The sequence below is a fragment of the Eriocheir sinensis genome, unplaced genomic scaffold (genome assembly GCF_024679095.1).
Source record: "Eriocheir sinensis breed Jianghai 21 unplaced genomic scaffold, ASM2467909v1 Scaffold682, whole genome shotgun sequence".
In the NCBI taxonomy this organism is placed as follows: Eukaryota; Metazoa; Arthropoda; class Malacostraca; order Decapoda; family Varunidae; genus Eriocheir; species Eriocheir sinensis.
The window spans coordinates 224,023-242,327 of NW_026112034.1; positions in this window are offsets into that span (position 1 = coordinate 224,023).

Sequence of the window (18,305 nt, forward strand, 5' to 3'; positions counted from 1 at the left end):
CACTGTCACTGACGGTTCGGTGCGCCGTGAGTTGCCTTGAGTTGCCGGGACGCGCTAGTGTGCGTGGTGTTGTCCGCATGATGTGCAGTAGTACACATCCTGCCGCTGGTTGTGGCGAGGCTGCCGCGTGGAGGGCGTGGGGTGGCGTGAAGGTGCGGCCAATGCGGCACTCCCGCAGGGAGGGGGAACGCTGGCCCCGCGAACACGAAAACGAGGAAGCTTTTCTATGTATTTATGCGCCTCCTCGGTGCAGTGGTTAGCGTCCCTGACTACGAATCTGCAGGCATGGGTTCGAATTCTGGCCTGGGCAGTCGGCGTGCAGCTAGATAAGGTAAAAATTAGGCCAAGTAAAAGAAGCCAATAAGCCAAGAAACGTGAGGCAAATGTAAACTAAAAAGCAGGTGAAGCAAGGCAGGTAACGGGAGGCAACTAAAGGTGAGACAGGTAAGGTAAATAGTGCCGTGAAAGTCATTAAGCCAACAAAAACTATGTTAAACAAGCCTAAGGTAAACAAGGGAGGTAACCAGGTGAAGCAAGGTAAGGTAAGTCAATTAGAGGTGAGTCAGGTAAAGTAATTATGTAAGAAAAGTCATTGAGCCAGAAAAGTAAGGCGGATGTAAACTAAACCAAGGCAAGACAGGTGGAACAGGCAAGGTAAGCCAACTGAAGGTGAGTCAGGTAAAGTAATTAAGCCAAAAAACAAATCGTTAAGCCAAGAAATTCCGATGAAGAAACAAAGAAACAAACACGACAGAAAGAAAGGATGGAAGGAACGAGGACACGAAGAAAGGAAGAAAGGAAACAAAGAAAGAAGGGAGGAGAGATAAAGAGAAGATGGAAAACACAAGGCAAAGAAAAAGAGGAAGGAAGAAAGGAAGACAGGAAGAAGAAAGGCAGGAAACAAAAAAAAATGAAAAAGAGCTAAGGTAGAGCTAGAAAACAAAAAGCAAAGAAAAAATAAATAAGAAAAGTAAAAATTAAAGTAAGTAATTAAATAGGTCAGCAAAGCCAGGTGACGTGTATCACTGTATGGGCGCCGCGGAGAAGGCCTTATTAGTCGCCGCCACCTCCGCAGCACTGTGCCGCCCCTCAAGGCCAACCTGACACACAAGAAAAGATCAGAAAAGGACGTCACGAAAAGCAAGCCTCCTCCAACACCACCTTCTCCACGACAAGACTTTCCCGAGGAAGTAGCCTGGATACAGGAACATGTCCACACGCCCCAGTCACGTGAATCACAAGAGGAACGTCGGCCAAGGCTTTAGGGAAAGAGATGATGGGCTTCCTCGAAGACTGAAGAGGCAAAAGACGAAGGGGGAGAGGAGACGAAAAAGGAACACACACACACACACACACACACACACACTGATGACAAACAGGTAAATGCAAAGCAAATTTCAAGGAATAAACACACACGTAACTCCAGACCAGTGGTTCCCAAGCAGGGTCCATGAACCGAATTTCAAGTGTTCAATAGAAACTCTAATTATTTTTAAATTCATTACACTGGCATCAGGAGACATGCGGCTCGGAATAAAATTCATACTACACAATCCTTAAAACTTAGATGCTTAAATTACTCTACATTAGCTAAGGGCACCCGGGGTGTCAAACTCACGGCCCACGTGGCAAATGTAGACATCGGGATGGCCATGAGTGGCCCGCGAGGTGACAGGAAGATTTGTTGCCTCCTGTGGGGGTCCACAGGTGAAAAAGTGACTGGAAAAGGGGAACGGGACAAAAGGTAGGGGAACACTGATCTACAGGCCAATAAGCTACATGGCATTAGCGTAAAGCCGTAGTTCCGCTATATTACAACAATGACTCCCGGGGGTTAGAACCAGGCCCTGTGAGTACAAGTCGGGGCAGCAAACGTCTCCTGTCCTGTGTATCTGACTCGTAGATTAGAGTAGATGGTAGCAACAACAAACAGCCTAGTTAGGACCAAGAGGTGGAGGTGGTGGTGGTGGTGGTAGTAATGGTGTCGTGGTGGTTGTTATGGTGATTTCAGAGTTGGCAGTGGTGTTGGTAATGCTAACTATATAGTCGATGGAGGTGTTGGTGATGGTGGTGGTGGTATCACTGGTGTTGTGGTGACGGAGTTGGTGATTGCAGCGCTAGTGGTGGTGGTGTTGATGATAACTGTGCAATGGTGGTGGTGGTGATGGTGATGACAGTACAAGTTATAGTGGTGTAAGTGGTGTTTTTGTGCTTGTGGTAGTACTTGTAATGGTACAAGTTGTGGTGATGGTGATGATGGTGTAGATAGTAGTTAATGGTGGTGGTATTGGTAGTGGTGGAGGTGGTGATGATGGTGTAGATAGTAGTTAATGGTGGTGGTATTGGTACTGGTGGTGGTGGTGATGATGGTGTAGATAGTAGTTAATGGTGGTGGTATTGGTAGTGGTGGTGGTGGTGATGATGGTGTAGATAGTAGTTAATGGTGGTGGTATTGGTAGTGGTGGTGGTGGTGATGATGGTGTAGATAGTAGCTAATGGTGGTGGTGATGGTAGTGGTGGTGGTGGTGATGATGGTGTAGATAGTAGCTAATGGTGGTGGTGGTGGTGGTGGTGGTGATGATGGTGTAGATAGTAGCTAATGGTGGTGGTGATGGTAGTGGTGGTGGTGGTGATGATGGTGTAGATAGTAGCTAATGGTGGTGGTATTGGTAGTGGTGGTGGTGGTGATGATGGTGTAGATAGTAGCTAATGGTGGTGGTATTGGTAGTGGTGGTGGTGGTGATGATGGTGTAGATAGTAGCTAATGGTGGTGGTATTGGTAGTGGTGGTGGTGTAGATAGTAGCTAATGGTGGTGATGGTGGTAGTGGTGGTGGTGATGATGGTGTAGATAGTAGCTAATGGTGGTGGCAATGGTAGTGGTGGTGGTGTAGATAGTAGCTAATGGTGGTGGTATTGGTAGTAGTGGTGGTGGTGATGATGGTGTAGATAGTAGCTAATGGTGGTGGTATTGGTAGTGGTGGTGGTGGTGATGGTGTAGATAGTAGCTAATGGTGGTGGTATTGGTAGTGGTGGTGGTGTAGATAGTAGCTAATGGTGGTGATGGTGGTAGTGGTGGTGGTGATGATGGTGTAGATAGTAGCTAATGGTGGTGGCAATGGTAGTGGTGGTGGTGTAGATAGTAGCTAATGGTGGTGATGGTGGTAGTGGTGGTGGTGATGATGGTGTAGATAGTAGCTAATGGTGGTGATGGTGGTAGTGGTGGTGGTGATAATGGTGTAGATAGTAGCTAATGGTGGTGGTGGTTGTGGTGGTGGGTGTAGTGTGGACAGCGGCATCAGGGCAGGAGGGCAGGTGGTCGCGTGCCTCCCAGATGTAACTTACCACAATGACTGCACCGGCGCGGCCACATCACCCTTACTCAACGCCGTGCCACCCCGCCCTGCCCTTCCCTTCCCTTCATTTCACTTCCTTTCAATGCCCTCCCCTTCCATCCCTTTCCTTTCCTTTCCTTTTCTTTCCCATCCCATCCCTTCCCTTTCCTTTCCTTCCCTTCCCTTCCCTTCCTTTTAATGCCCTCCCCTTCCATCCCCTTCCTTTCCTTTCCTTTTATTTCCCATCCCTTCCCTCTCTTTCCCTTCCATTTACTTCCCTTTCCTTCCTTTCTCTTCCCTTGCTGTCCCTTTTCTTTCCTTCCTTCCCCTTCCCTTCCATTTCTTTCCCTTCCCTTCCCTTCTCTTTCCTTTCCTTCCTTTCCCTTCCTCTTCCTTCTCTCCCCTGCCCCGCCCTGCAATACCCCACGACAAGGCAGCGGAAGGGAGGGAGTGGGGAATGCAGGAGCGGGGTGAATGGTGGAATGCAGGCCAGAACCAGGAGGCCGAAGGGAGTGTCTGAAGGTTGAAGGATGGCCAGAAAGTAGGAGCTCATCCTAAGAGTTATCAGAGAGGAATACAAGGCTAGATTAAGCACTTAGACCCTTAAAAAAGTAGCGCAAAAGTTGAGAAATGGTCAGGAAATTAGACGTTAATCTAAACCGTTTATTGAGAGGAATGCAAGGCCAGAACGAATACCAAAACGCCTAAAGAAGTAGTCTGGAGGGTGAAGTCTAACCAGAAAGTAGGAGCTGATCTTAAAGAGTTTATAGAGAAGCGAGGGAGTGCACGAGCGGGAAGTAGAGTTTATCTTAAGGCTTAAAGGTGAAAGATACGTTACGGATAAATAGTAAAATTACTGACATAGAGAAAAATATAAAGTTATCACGGGAAGATTGTAAAAAGCGTAACGAAATAATTTTTTTTCCCAATGTATACTCGAAGACGTTAGGGTAATTGACTTTTGTTAAGGTGCCCCCCCCCCCACACACAAACAGGCACACACAACACACCCACACACACACACACACACACACACACACACACACACAAACACCAACACACAACACACACAAAAACACACACACACACACACACACACACACACACACACACACACACACACACACACACAACACACATACACACACACAACACACACACACACACACACACACACACACACACACACACACACACACACACACACACACACACACACACACACACACACACACACACACACACACACACACACACGATGGTAGAGACAGTAGATCGTCGCGGAGAGGAGGAAGAAAATAATTGTTGTTCGCATCGTGAGTAAAGAAGATGGAGCGGTGGTGGGCGCGGGTCAGGCAGGCCAGGTGAATGACCACAGCAGCGCGGGTCAGGCAGGCCAGGTGAGTGGCCACAGCAGCGCGGGTCAGCCAGGCCAGGTGAGTGACCACAGCAGCGCGGGTCAGGCAGGCCAGGTGGTGACCACAGCAGTGCGGGTCAGGCAGGCCAGGTGGTGACCACAGCAGCGCGGGTCAGGCAGGCCAGGTGGTGACCACAGCAGTGCGGGTCAGGCAGGCCAGGTGGTGACCACAGCAGTGCCAGGTCAGGCAGGCCAGGTGAGTGACCACAGCAGTGCAGGTCAGGCAGGCCAGGTGGTGACCACAGCAGCGCAGGTCAGGCAGGCCAGGTGAGTGACCACAGCAGCGCAGGTCAGGCAGGCCAGGTGGTGACCACAGCAGTGCGGGTCAGGCAGGCCAGGTGGTGACCACAGCAGCGCAGGTCAGGCAGGCCAGGTGGTGACCACAGCAGCGCGGGTCAGGCAGGCCAGGTGGTGACCACAGCAGCGCAGGTCAGGCAGGCCAGGTGGTGACCACAGCAGCGCGGGGTGGCCAGGCTCTCACGCCTTGAGCCAAAACATCAGGCCGAGCTGTTTGTTCTGCGATAACATAGTTGAGTTCTCACGCGGATCATGGACAGCCTTTATGCAAACATATATATATATATATATATATATATATATATATATATATATATATATATATATATATATATATATATATATATATATATATATATATATATATATATATATATATATATATATATATATATATATATATATATATATATATATATATATATATATATATATATATATATATATATATATATATATTTATATAGTGGATAGCATAACGGCGCCGCGTCCAGGACAACGCGGTTCGCGCCCTGAACAGCACCACAAGCTGGAATTTTTCAGTCACCGCCGAGTGGCCTAAGACTATCCACATGCTGTCAATAAGACCACCTATCATCCTGGGCTCTAGATTCTAGGATCAGAGATGAGCTCCGGGGACAGCATGAGCTAATACAAGATAGCGCCACTAAAAACACATGCCCACACCACAAAGGGCTGGGGACGACCATTATGCCGTACTACACAAGCCTACTGGCGCCACAGGCGAAGACGTATATATATATATATATATATATATATATATATATATATATATATATATATATATATATATATATATATTAATTTCCTTATTTATTTATCCAGTGTTGGCGCAGGCAAGTGTTTATAACGGCGCTGTCTTGCTTGGCTCATGCTGCCTGCCCAGCGGAGCTTATTTTTGAGCCATTCTTTAGAGAGAAAATCTAAGGTTCGGGTTGACAGGTGGTCTTCAGGGCAGCATATTGGTAATCTCACGCCATTCGGAGGTGGTTGAAAAATCCGGACTATGGCGGCGGGCATGTCTCGAACCTGAGTCCTCCTGGTCGAGACGCCGGCACGCTAAGCACTCAGCTATGGCCATTATATATAACAACGAAATAGCTAGCTAGATATGTAGATATAAATAGATAGATGGTTAAACAGATATAGACAAAAAGAGACAAAGAGATTTACAGAGACAAAAAGAGATAGAGTATGACGAAGACTGAGAGAGAGAGAGAGAGAGAGAGCACCCATTTTCCAGACTAATTCTACAGCCATTCCAAGATTTCCTTCGACCCAAGACTCGCTCACAGGACTCGTCGCCGCCTCTCAGATTCCTCCTCACACTGCTCGGCCGCTGCCTGCCTTTCACGCCTGCCTTTCAAAACTTAGCCTCCATCGAACCTGCGACTTAACTAATGCAATAATTTCTCCGTAAGAGTTTATTTAAATCTCAAGAGCGATGTTCATGGCTGCTCACCTTAACATTTATTCTCTTACATTTTCTTGTACTGGAATTTCATTTTTTTTTCTCTTCGATTTTTGGGGGTAGGTTAAATTAGGGGGAAATTTCCGTAGAGTTCTTTTAGTAATTTTGATATATTTTTTTTTGTTGTATTATTTGGTTCAGCTTTTTGTGTGTGTGGGGGGGTGAGGGAGGGGAGGTTGTGTGTGTGTGTGTGTGTGTGTGTGTGTGTGTGTGTGTGTGTGTGTGTGTGTTTTACCCTATTGTTTGTATGGGTTTATTTCTCAATCTGTTCGCTGTCTGTCTGTCTGCCTGTCTGTCTGTATGTATGTATGTCTCTCTCTCTCTCTCTCTCTCTCTCTCTCTCTCTCTCTCTCTCTCTCTCTCTCTCTCTCTCTCTCTCTCTCTCTCTCTCTCTCTCTCTCTCTCTCTCTCTCGAACCCCATTGGCTCAGCAGTTACCTTCATAACAGAACTCAGTCTGTCAAACTCAAAACTGTAATATCTACAAAAATTACCGTTAGTTATGGCGTCCCTCAAGGTTCCATTCTAGGACCAATTTTATTTAATATATACGTCAATGATATGGCTAACTATATAACAGAGTGCACAATAGTCCAGTATGCTGATGACACACAATTTCTACATTATGACACTATAGAAAATTTAAATACTATTATCAACGCAGCAGAAGCAACACTCGATAAAGCTAAAGAATATTTTCTCAGGAATGGTCTGCTCGTCAATCCAAGCAAAACACAATGTATCTTCATCGACAACAGGCAATTGCTGCCCCACATTCCTGAGGACACTGTTGTCCGATTTGATGGCACCAGCATTCGTCCCAGCACTCATGTTAAAAACTTGGGCCTGTACATGGACCGCTACATGACCTTCGATATACACATTAACGAGCTGGCTAAGAGAGTGATGGGGACATTAATATACATTGGTCGAGTAAGCATGAATTTTGACAAAAGCACGAGGAAAACTGTAGTTCAAGCCCTTGTATTAATCCTGATAAACTATTGTATTAGGATCTGGGGAACCACCAACACTGCGCTTATACACAAAGTACAGAAACTTCAAAATTTTGCAGCCCGAGTGTCTATTGGTGGCACGAAAAAATATGAGCACGTCTCCCCAGCCTTCAGAGAACTAAAATGGCTCAAAGTAAAACAAAAACATTTTCTAGACATCACTTCAGCCATGTACAAATCCCTGAACAAAATGACCCCTGCTTGGCTTTTGTCATTTCCCACCGTCCACAGTACAACAAGCAGCGTAACAAGGCAGAAAAATAATCTGGTAGTGCCCAGAACAAAGACAAACTCTGGCGCCAGGGCCTTCTTCGGAAACGGCCCTAAAGTGTGAAATTCCCTCCCAGCCCACGTCACTATTGCCAGTACGCTTCCTTGTTTTAAAAGTAGAGTCACCAAACATATTCTAGATGCCCCCGACGGATAACAATTCTAGATGCCCCCGACGGATAACTAATGCTGACATTTTAATATGTTTTTAGTATGTTGACGAAACTACTCCCAATGCTTCACTACTTTTGTTATACTAAAGTCACTTTTTTATGTATGGTTTCCAGCTCACTTTTTATACGCTTTTTACGTCTGCTTTATATTATTTTGTTTCATTTTTTTTGTCAAAGTTTAGATTTTATTGGTATGTTTTACACTCACATTTTATGTCTTATTTTTTTTTATCAAATTCTAGATTTTATTGGGATGTCTTACATTCACTTTCTATGTATGTCTTATTATTATTATTTTTTATTTAAGGTTAGGTCTTACAGGCATCCCTTGCAATAACTTTTTATGTATGTTTTATTTTTATCAAAGGTTACCTCTCGTATGTATCTTTTACACTCATTTTTTTTAGGTAGTTTTATTTTACTAAGTTTGCCCCTATAGACATCTTCTACAATCGTTTCTATGCATATTCTAATCTTATCAAAGACTATGTCTTATACAGGCAATATTTTACTTTTTATAGGTATTTTGACGTCATGAGGAATCCCTTATTTAAACAATTCTCTTCATTCATGTTCTAAGATATGCTATTCAAGATGTTCTGTATTATACTAAAGATGACTTGTAGACATATGTCTATTTCATTGATGTGTAATAACCACTACCCTGTGGAAATAAACGAATTTGAACTCTCTCTCTCTCTCTCTCTCTCTCTCTCTCTCTCTCTCTCTCTCTCTCTCTCTCTCTCTCTCTCTCTCTCTCTCTCTCTCTCTCTCTCTCTCTCTCTCTCTCTCTCTCTCTCTCTCTCTCTCCTGTGTGTGTGTGTGTGTGTGTGTGTGTGTGTGTGTGTGTGTGTGTGTGTGTGTGTGTGTGTGTGTGTGTGTGTGTGTGTGTGTGTGTGTGTGTGTGTGTGTGTGTGTGCGTTTCCTCTCCTTCTCCTTCTCCTTCTCCTTCTTTCCCTCCCTCCTTCCCTTGCTTCCTCCTTCCTTCCTTCCCTCTCTCCTAACACACACACGTAATAGTATCCGCACAGTCAGGTCGTGTTTGGCACCGATGTACCGCTTTTTCCCAGCCTTGAAGAGACACTGTTCGTCACAAAACCTGGCGGGCGCAAAGACGCCTTCGCCCTCTCCGCCGTCTCCTGCACCCGCCACTGAATAAACAACTTGTTATTTCACTGCAAACAGGCCTCGCAGCCACCAGTCACCGTTGTCTATACCGCCCTGACGTCTGAGAGGTGTGTCTACCCTGCTGCTGCCCCCTGATGCTACGAGGGCCAACTATTCTCCATGTAAAGTGTCCAGAATGTCCCGTTGGTGCACTTCCTAGCCCTCTCTTCCCTCTCTTTCCTTCCTGCATGTTTCCTTCCTATATGCACCTCACACCTCGAAGAACCGATAACACAAGAAAGCATGAGTGTAAAACTAGTTCTCTGCCACTACATCAAGGATGAAATGTAGATATAGGATCGTAAGGTAAAGAAAATTAAACAAATGTGCTAAAAGGAAGACGAAAAAGTATCTGAAGAACCAGTAGCGTAAGAAATTTAATGTGCTAAAACAACTTCTGCACCACTAAAAGAAAGACGGAAATGTAGCTAAAGGATCGTTAACAAAAGAAAATACGAATGTGTTGTAAGAAAGTTAAGAGAAAGATGAGAACACTACAATGTTAAGAGGAAGATGAGAAACTAAAACTGGGAAAGCGTAGAGGAAGATGAAGAAAAAAGTAGAAAAAGAAGAGGAAGAAAAAGACGAAGAAGAAGAAGAAGAAGAAGAAGAAGAAGAAGAAGAAGAAGAAGAAAGTTAAGGAATGTTAAACTAGTTCTCTGCTACTAAAAAAAAGAAGGAAATGTATATACAGGATCATTAACAAAAGAAAATATGAAACTGTTAGAAGAAAGACGAAAATATATCAAAAAGACCGTTCCTTTATGCACCTTACGCCCCCAAGAACCATTAAGATAAGAATATAAATGTGTTAAACTAGTTCTCTGCTACTAAAAGAAAGAAGGAAATGTATATACAGGATCGTTAACAAAAGAAAATATGAAACTGTTAGAGGGAAGACGAAAATATATAAAAAATACCGTTCCTATATGCATCCCACCCCCCAAGAACCATCAAGCTAAGGAAATAAATGTGCAAAACTAGTTCTCTGATACTAAAAGAAAGAAGGAAATGTATATACAGGATCGTTGACAAAAGAAAATGCGAATATGTTATAAGAAAGACGAAAATATATACTAAAAAACCGTTTTTATATGCACCTTACGTCTCGAAGAACCGTTAAGATGAAAAAATAAATGTGCTAAAATAGTTTTCTGAATCTAATAGAAGACGGAAATGTACCTAAAATGTATCTAATAATGTATATAAATGTATCTAAGTGTATTAAACAATATAATTGCTAAACTATTTTTGTAGCACTGAAAGAAAGACGGAAATGTATATACAGAATCGTTAACAAAAGAAAATACGAATATGTTTGAAGAGAGACGAAAATATGTCTTAAAAACCGTTCCTGAATGCTTCTTACACCCCAAGAACCATTAAGATAAGGATATAAAGGAAAATTGTGATAAAAAGTTCTCTGCCATTAAAAGAAAAACGGAAATGAAGCTAAAGCATCGTTAACAAAAGAAAATATTGATGTGTTTGAAGAATGACAAAAATATACCCAAACAAAACATTAGCACAAGGAATTATAAGGGTGTAAAACTATTTCTGTACAGCTAGAACACGAAAAAAATTACTATAGTATGTTTCTATGTTTCTATAACTGGAATTTAATGATTTTTATTCTATTTTCGATTTTGGGGGTAAGTGAAATAAGGTCGTATTTTCCGTAGAGTTGTAGTAGATTATATGATTTTTTTTTTCTTTTACATTATTGGGTTCAGCTTTTGTGCGTGTGTATGTTTGTGTGTGGGGGTGGGGGGGGTGGGGTGGAGGAAGAGAGAGGAAAAAGTATATAAAGAAGCATGAACAAGAGCACATTCCTTCACTACTATAATGAAGCTGAGAAAAAACAATAGTATATTTCTGTATGCCTATTCTTTTTTATTCTTTCTATATTCTTTCCACCACAAAGAAGAGAGAGGAAAGGTATCTAAATAAGCATTAACAAGAGCAAAGCAAAGCAAAACGTGTTAAACAATTGCCTCACAACTGTAATGCATGAAAAAAAAAAATTGCCGAAGAAATAAGACGAAAAAAAGATATGCATCATGATTCTGTGTGCATAAAACTATTCCTTTTCGAATAGAGGAAAGGACGAAATAAAATCAATATCATGTTTCTCTATGCATTCAAGCCTTCAAGATCATTTGCAAGAAAAATATATACTTGTAAATCTACTTCCACCTCACACGAAAAGAAACACCCAAAGAACGAACTTATTCCATCAAACACAAGACAAACAGTAAATCTTGGCCGCTTTTAAATACGAAAACAAAGATCTGTATGATATTCCTGTATGCATAGAACTACTATACATTTCATCGGCGGACAAACGCTGTTTTTCGCAAATATCTCCTAAACGAATCGTTGGATCAGCATGATATTTCAGCACACTACAATTAACATCCGGACCTAATTTATGGCTAACATACCACATTACTATATGTGTTATGTGAGAAGCTTACTGACTGATATTAAGCCTAATCCAGTCATCATATCTAAGGTGTTACACAGAATCGGACGAGTGTGGGGTACTCGTCTAACCCCTCCACCAACACCCCGAACCACCCCAGACCACTCCTTCCCTACCCCAATATTGCAGTATCCCCTCCTCGTTTCCTCTTCACCCCTACTCACCATCCCCTTCCCCAGCCAGGCTATGACTTGCAGAGGCAGGGTATAACTCATTGACTGCCGAGGCGCACCCAGGTGTTGTACAGTAATTATCAACGTGAAATACGTCTTGCCTCCATGGAATTGTACCATGCTCTTAGTTAATAATCATATCTATACATATACACCTACAGAACATTCTAATATATAATACAGTGATGGGAGAAATAGGGAGGGACACAAGAGTGATGAGGGAAGCGAGGAACTAGGGGGAAAAGAGGAGGGATAATGAGAGCGAGAAGGGGTGAAGTAGTTGTGGTTAGGAATAGTTAGGGAGGGTGTAGGGGGGGGGGGGGCACACTTTCCTTCGAATGCGTCTACATGACTCGTCAGGTTTGTGTTATTTTCACGAGTAAACTCCTCACATAACACATACAGTAATGTGGTATGTTAGCCATAAATTAGGTCCGGATGTTAATTGTAGTGTGCTGAAATATCATGCTGATCCAACGATTCGTTTAGAGATATTTATGAAAACAGCGTTTGTCTGCCGCTGAAATGTATAGTAGTATTTCTTTACCACTGGAAGAAAAAAAATATCTATAGCATGTTTCTATATGTACCAGTATCCTTTGCAAAATAAAAAGAAACTCGTGCAGATGTACAATTTTCATCCATTTCCCCTTCACAGGCAAGGCAAACAGTAAATCTCGACCGCTATTAAATATGAAAACAAAGGTCTATATTATATTCCTGTACGCAGAGAACTAGCATTTCCTTACTACTGGAAGAAAACATTAAAAACAACTACGGTATATATATTCCTGTATGTATTCAAAACCTCCAAGATATTTTGGAAAAAAAAAAAAAACACGGTATACATGTCAATCTATTTCTGCTAAAGTCCCAAAAAGAAACCCTCAGGAACAAATATACAGTCTCCAACACTCGACTCCTTTCACATATTAAAATTATATGTAAATCTATTTGCACCACATAAAAAAATAACCAGCCAAGAACATACATGTACAACACACGACCCCTTGCACATCTTAATACCCCGGGTAAGACAAACACAGCAAATCTTGGCCGCTACTAAACATGAAACGAGTCCTTTGTCACTAATTAACTCTCGCGTCCTTACCCTCAGCTTCTTGTGTCGTGCTAAAACGTTCCGCTCTTACACGGGAACAGTATTTCGTTTGTCACAGAGCGCGAGAGTTCTTGCAGTATTTGTCCGCTCCTTATTTCCAGTGTCTCTGTTGCAAGGAGGAAGTGTTGAAGGAGAGAGAGAGAGAGAGAAGAGGAGGAGGAGGGTAAAGAGGATGGAGGGAAGAAAAGAAAGTGGAGGAGAAGGGTACGGAGGAGAAGTAGGGAGTGAAGAGGGGGAGGAAAAAGTCTGGAGGGAAGGAAGGAAAGAAACTGGAAGCGTACAAAGGAGTACAAAGGAAAAGCAAACAGAAACAGACCTCTTGGTCCTAACTAGACTGTTTGTTGTTGCTACCATCTACTCTAATCTACGAGTCAGAGACACAGGACAGCAAAGGAGAAGGCTCCTCCCTTCCCACTAGTCCCTCCAGCCGAGGCTGGCACGAAAAGGAAGAATACCATGTAGTATATAAAAACTACAATGGAATTTTGCATGGACAGAAGGAAGATCATACACGACAACTAAGCTAACACTACTTTCTGTTAGACCGGAGCAAAACAGCGGATGTTCGTTTCGCTTTCGACGACGTTTTGAGGCAGACCATTCCATACACTGATGCCACGGTTGAAGAAGTGTTTTGATTTATTTGAGTTGAAACGATTCCTTGTTATTTTGTATCCATTGTTTCTTGTTACACTTGATTGAGAGACTAAAATAATCATGAACATTAACGTTATCGAATCCCTTGAAAATTTTAAACACTTCTATAAGGTCACCTCTTAGCCTGCGCTGTGATAAGCTGAATAAGTTCAGTTCTTTAAGTCTGTCTTCTTACGGTTTGTTTCGCAGTCTAGGGATCATTTTCGTTGCTCGACGCGGCACCCTCTCGAGTTTATCAATATCCTTTCTGTAGTAGGGAGACCAATGTTGAACGCAATACTCAAGATGTGGGCGAACTAACGAATTGTACAGTGTCATTATCACTTTTCCTGATTTGTGTTCAAATGTACGACCAATAAATCCGATCAGTTTGTTGGCAGTTTTTACTACTTCTGTGCAATGTTGACTCGGTTTAAGATCGTTCGAAATTATTACCCCAAGATCTTTTTCTTTGTTGGCTTAAGTGAGTTGCACTCCGTTAATTTGGTAATGAATACGATCGTTGTTGATTCCGATATGCATAACCTTGCACTTTTCAATATTGACATTCATTTTCCATATTCGTGCCCAACTACTTAAACGTTCGAGATCAGCTTGGAAGTGTTCTTTATCCGTTGTCGTAGTAACTCTGCTGGCTATTTTTGTGTCGTCTGCAAATTTCGATATTTTACACGCTAGCCACTCGTCTATGTCATATACGTACACTAGAAACAGAACAGGTCCCAACACCGACCCTGTGGAACACCGCTTTTGACGTCTCGCCAGTCAGATGATATACCACTCATAACAACTCTCAGTTTACGGTCGGTAAGCCAGTCTTTGAGCCACTTATGAATATTACCAGTTATACCGTGAGCTTGCAATTTACTAAGGAGGCGGAGGAGAAGGAGAGGGAGGAGAAGTAGGGAGTGAAGAGGGGGTGGGAAAAGAGTCTGGAGGGAAGGAAGGAAGAAAATGGAGGAGAAGGAAAGGAGGGTAAGTAGGGAGAGAGGAGGGAAGGAAAAGAGAAGAGTGATGGAAGGAAGGAAGGAAGGAAAGTGGAGATGGATGGAGAAGGAGGAAGAGCGAGAGAGAGGGTTTTGGTAAGGGGAGTAGAGGAGAACAAAGATGATGCCAGGAAATAAGGAAAGAGGATACAATGAAAGGAGGAAAAGGAGGAGGAAGAAAAGGAGAAAAAAGGAGAGGAGGAAGAACGAAACTGAGGATGGAAGGAAGGAAGGAAGAAAGGAAGGATATGGCAGGAGGAGGAGGAGGAGGAGGAGGAGGAGGAGGAGGAGGAGGAAAAGCAGAGGAAGAGGAAAAAAAAGACGATGATGGAAGGAAGAAAGAAAAGTGGAGATGGCGGAGTAAGGAGGACGAGGAGATGGAGGAGGAGGAAAAGGAAGAGGAGGAGGAGGAGGAAGAAAAGGAGGAGGAGGAGGAGGAGGAGGAGGAGGAGGAAAAACAGGAGCAAATGCAGCAAAAAATGGAGAACAGTAGAGAGAGAGAGAGAGAGAGAAGAATAAAAAATGAGGAATAAGAATATGGAAGATGAAAGAGATGGAAGAAAGAAACAAGGAATAAGAAGAATACGAAGAGCAAGAAGAAGAAAGACAAGAACACAAAAACAAAAACAGAACAACAAAACAAGAGGAAGAGGAGGAGAAGGAGGAAGAGGATAAGGAAGAAGAGAAAGTGGAGAAGAAACAAAAGAGGTGAAAGAATGAGATGAGATAAGGGAGAACACAAGAAATTATAAGAAGAATCAGAAGAGAAAGAAGAAAAAAAGAAGAAAAAGAAGACCAAAGCAAAACAAAAACAAGATGAGATAGAAGAGGATGAGGAAAAGGAGGAAGAGAAAGGGGAGGAAAATAAACAAAGAGGAAGCAGATAAAAGAAAAGACTTATGTATGTACAGGAATAAACATATATATGCAGGTCTGAAACGAGTCTGAAACGAAGGTGTCTCCTGAACTATTGGAGGAAGGGGAAAGTATATTAACAGGGCAAGGAAAGGAAAGAACAGGACTCTCTCTCTCTCTCTCTCTCTCTCTCTCTCTCTCTCTCTCTCTCTCTCTCTCTCTCTCTCTCTCTCTCTCTCTCTCTCTCTCTCTCTCTCTCTCTCTCTCTCTCTCTCTCTCTCTCTCTCTCTCTCTCTCTCTCTCTCTCTCTCTCTCTCCTCTCGCTCTCTCTCTCTCTCTCTCTCTCTCTCTCTCTCTCTCTCTCTCTCTCTCTCTCTCTCTCTCTCTCTCTCTCTCTCTCTCTCTCTCTCTCTCTCTCTCTCTCTCTCTTTTCCTGTGTGTGGTTCAAACAGGCGGGCGGGCGCGACGTTCAGGAGGACACAGGTTCGCGTCCCGCCCGCCGCTACGAACAGCCTGGCAAATTTTCAGACACCCCCGAGTGGCCTAAGACTACCCTTATGCTGTCATGAAGACCACCTCTAAGGCTGGACTCTGGGGGCCCAGCATGAGTCATTATAAACACTTGACTGCGCCATAACGGGCTGGGGTCCTACCAGGCCCCGCTGAAAGCCTACCTCCTCCTCCTCCTCCGTTTTCTTCTTCTTCTTCTTCTTCTTCTTCTTCTTCTTCTTCTTCTTCTTCTTCTTCTTCTTCTTCTTCTTTCTTTCCTTCTCCTACTCTTCCTACTACTCCTCCTCTCCTCTCCTTTCTTCTCCTCTCCTCCTCCTCCTACTCCTAACCGTCACCTATATAACCGAGAAATGACCGACAGCAGTGACGCCGCCTGACACACCAAGCCAAGGACGAATCAATCAGGGTTTCCGCCGTCTGAAGGCCACCAACGCGTCCTTCGTTCACGCTCCTATTCATTAACGTGTGTATTTGAGGCGCCTAGTGATTGATGACTGAAAGTTCCTTAGGAAATGATTTGATAGTGTATGCTTGCGTTGGGGGGGGATTGGAGGGAGAGAGAGAGAGAGAGAGAGAGAGAGAGAGAGAGAGATGGGGGGGGGGAGCGAAGGGAAGGGTAGGAGGAGAAAATGGAGAAGGTATGGAGGAAAGTGAGGGAGAGAGGGAGAGAAAAAGGGGAGAAGGAAGAGAAAAGAATTGAACGAAAGGGAAGGAAAGCAAGAGGAAGTTATATCCTCCTCCTCCTCCTCCTGCTCCTCCTTCCCTCCTTCTTTTTCTTCTTCTTTCTCTCCTCGTATACTCCTACTCCTCTTCTTCTCTCTTCATTCCTTCACTTCCTTTCCTTCCTGAGAAAAAAGAGAGAAGGAAGGGAAGGGAAGGGAAGGAAAGGGGTAGGCGGCGGAGGCGGAGGAAAGGGTGGGGGTTCGGGGGGGGTCTATGCAATAACATCAGAAAATTTAACGACAGAAAAAAAAAAAAAAAAGGTTTGATGGGCAATTGGCAACAAATCACTTCATGCGTGTAACTGTGACGTTTTATTCATTCATTTATTTATTCTCGGTAAAAGTGTGATGGGACACTGTGATGAAGGAAAACAGAACAAAAAAAAATTAATAGAAAATAATAGTAATGGAAAAAAAACTGCATGCCAGTTAAACTTTATAACACACACACACACACACACACACACACATCCACGCCACACCCTCTCTCTCTCTCTCTCTCTCTCTCTCTCTCTCTCTCTCTCTCTCTCTCTCTCTCTCTCTCTCTCTCTCTCTCTCTCTCTCTCTCTCTCTCTCTCTCTCTCTCTCTCTCTCTCTCTCTCTCTCTCTCTCTCTCTCTCTCTCTCTCTCTCTCTCTCTCTCTCTCTCTCTCTCTCTCTCTCTCTCTCTTGTAGATAAAGAGTTAAAAGAACGATGAGAACACTACAATATCCAAAGGAATATGAGAAACTAAAACTGGGAAAACGTAAAGAAAGAAGAAGAAGAAGAAGAAGAAAAAGAAGAAGAAGAAGAAGAAGAAATAGAAGAAAGAGAAATAGAAAAAGAAGAAAAGGAAGAAGAGGAAGAAGAAAAGAAGAAGAAGAAGAAGAAGAAGAAGAAAATAATAATGATAATAATAATAATAATAATAATAATAATAATAATAATAATAATAATAATAATAATAATAATAATAATAATAATAATAATAATAATAATAATAATAAGGAATAAAGCCGTTCTCCTTCTTTTATTATAAGGAAGATGAAAGAGATAAAATAGAGGAAAGGAAGAGAGGAAAATAAAATAAAATAAAGAAGAATAGAAAATGCAATCCCAATAAATAAACAAATAGAGAAAAAAGAAAAAAAGAAGTGGAAATAGGAAGACGAGAACATTACGAGACAAGAAATTGAAGAAAAAAAAGTTCTCATTTTTATCATTTTTATTTCTACGCTTCTAAAATTCGCCAACTGTCCCATCAATGATCACTTATTTTTACTGTTATTATCTTTTTCGTGTCCTATTCTCTCCTTTCCTTGCCCTGTTAATATACTTTCCCCTGCTTCCAATAGTTCAGGAAAGAAAAGTTGGAAAGTTTCGTTCAGTCGGCGCAACATCTGTGGTCATATGCCGGAGAAAGACAGAAGGGGAAGGAATTATAGGAGACGGGAACAGATCCCAAGAGACGGGACACAACCCCCGATTAATACCTGGTACCCATTCACTGCTGGTTGGACAGGGGCGTAGGGTATCGGAAAAGCCGCCCAAATTTTTTGACTCCGCCCGGGAATCGAACTCGGGCTCTCTTGGTTGTGAGCAGAGTGTGCTAACCACTGCACCACGAAGCCCCCAATAGTTCAGGAGACACCCT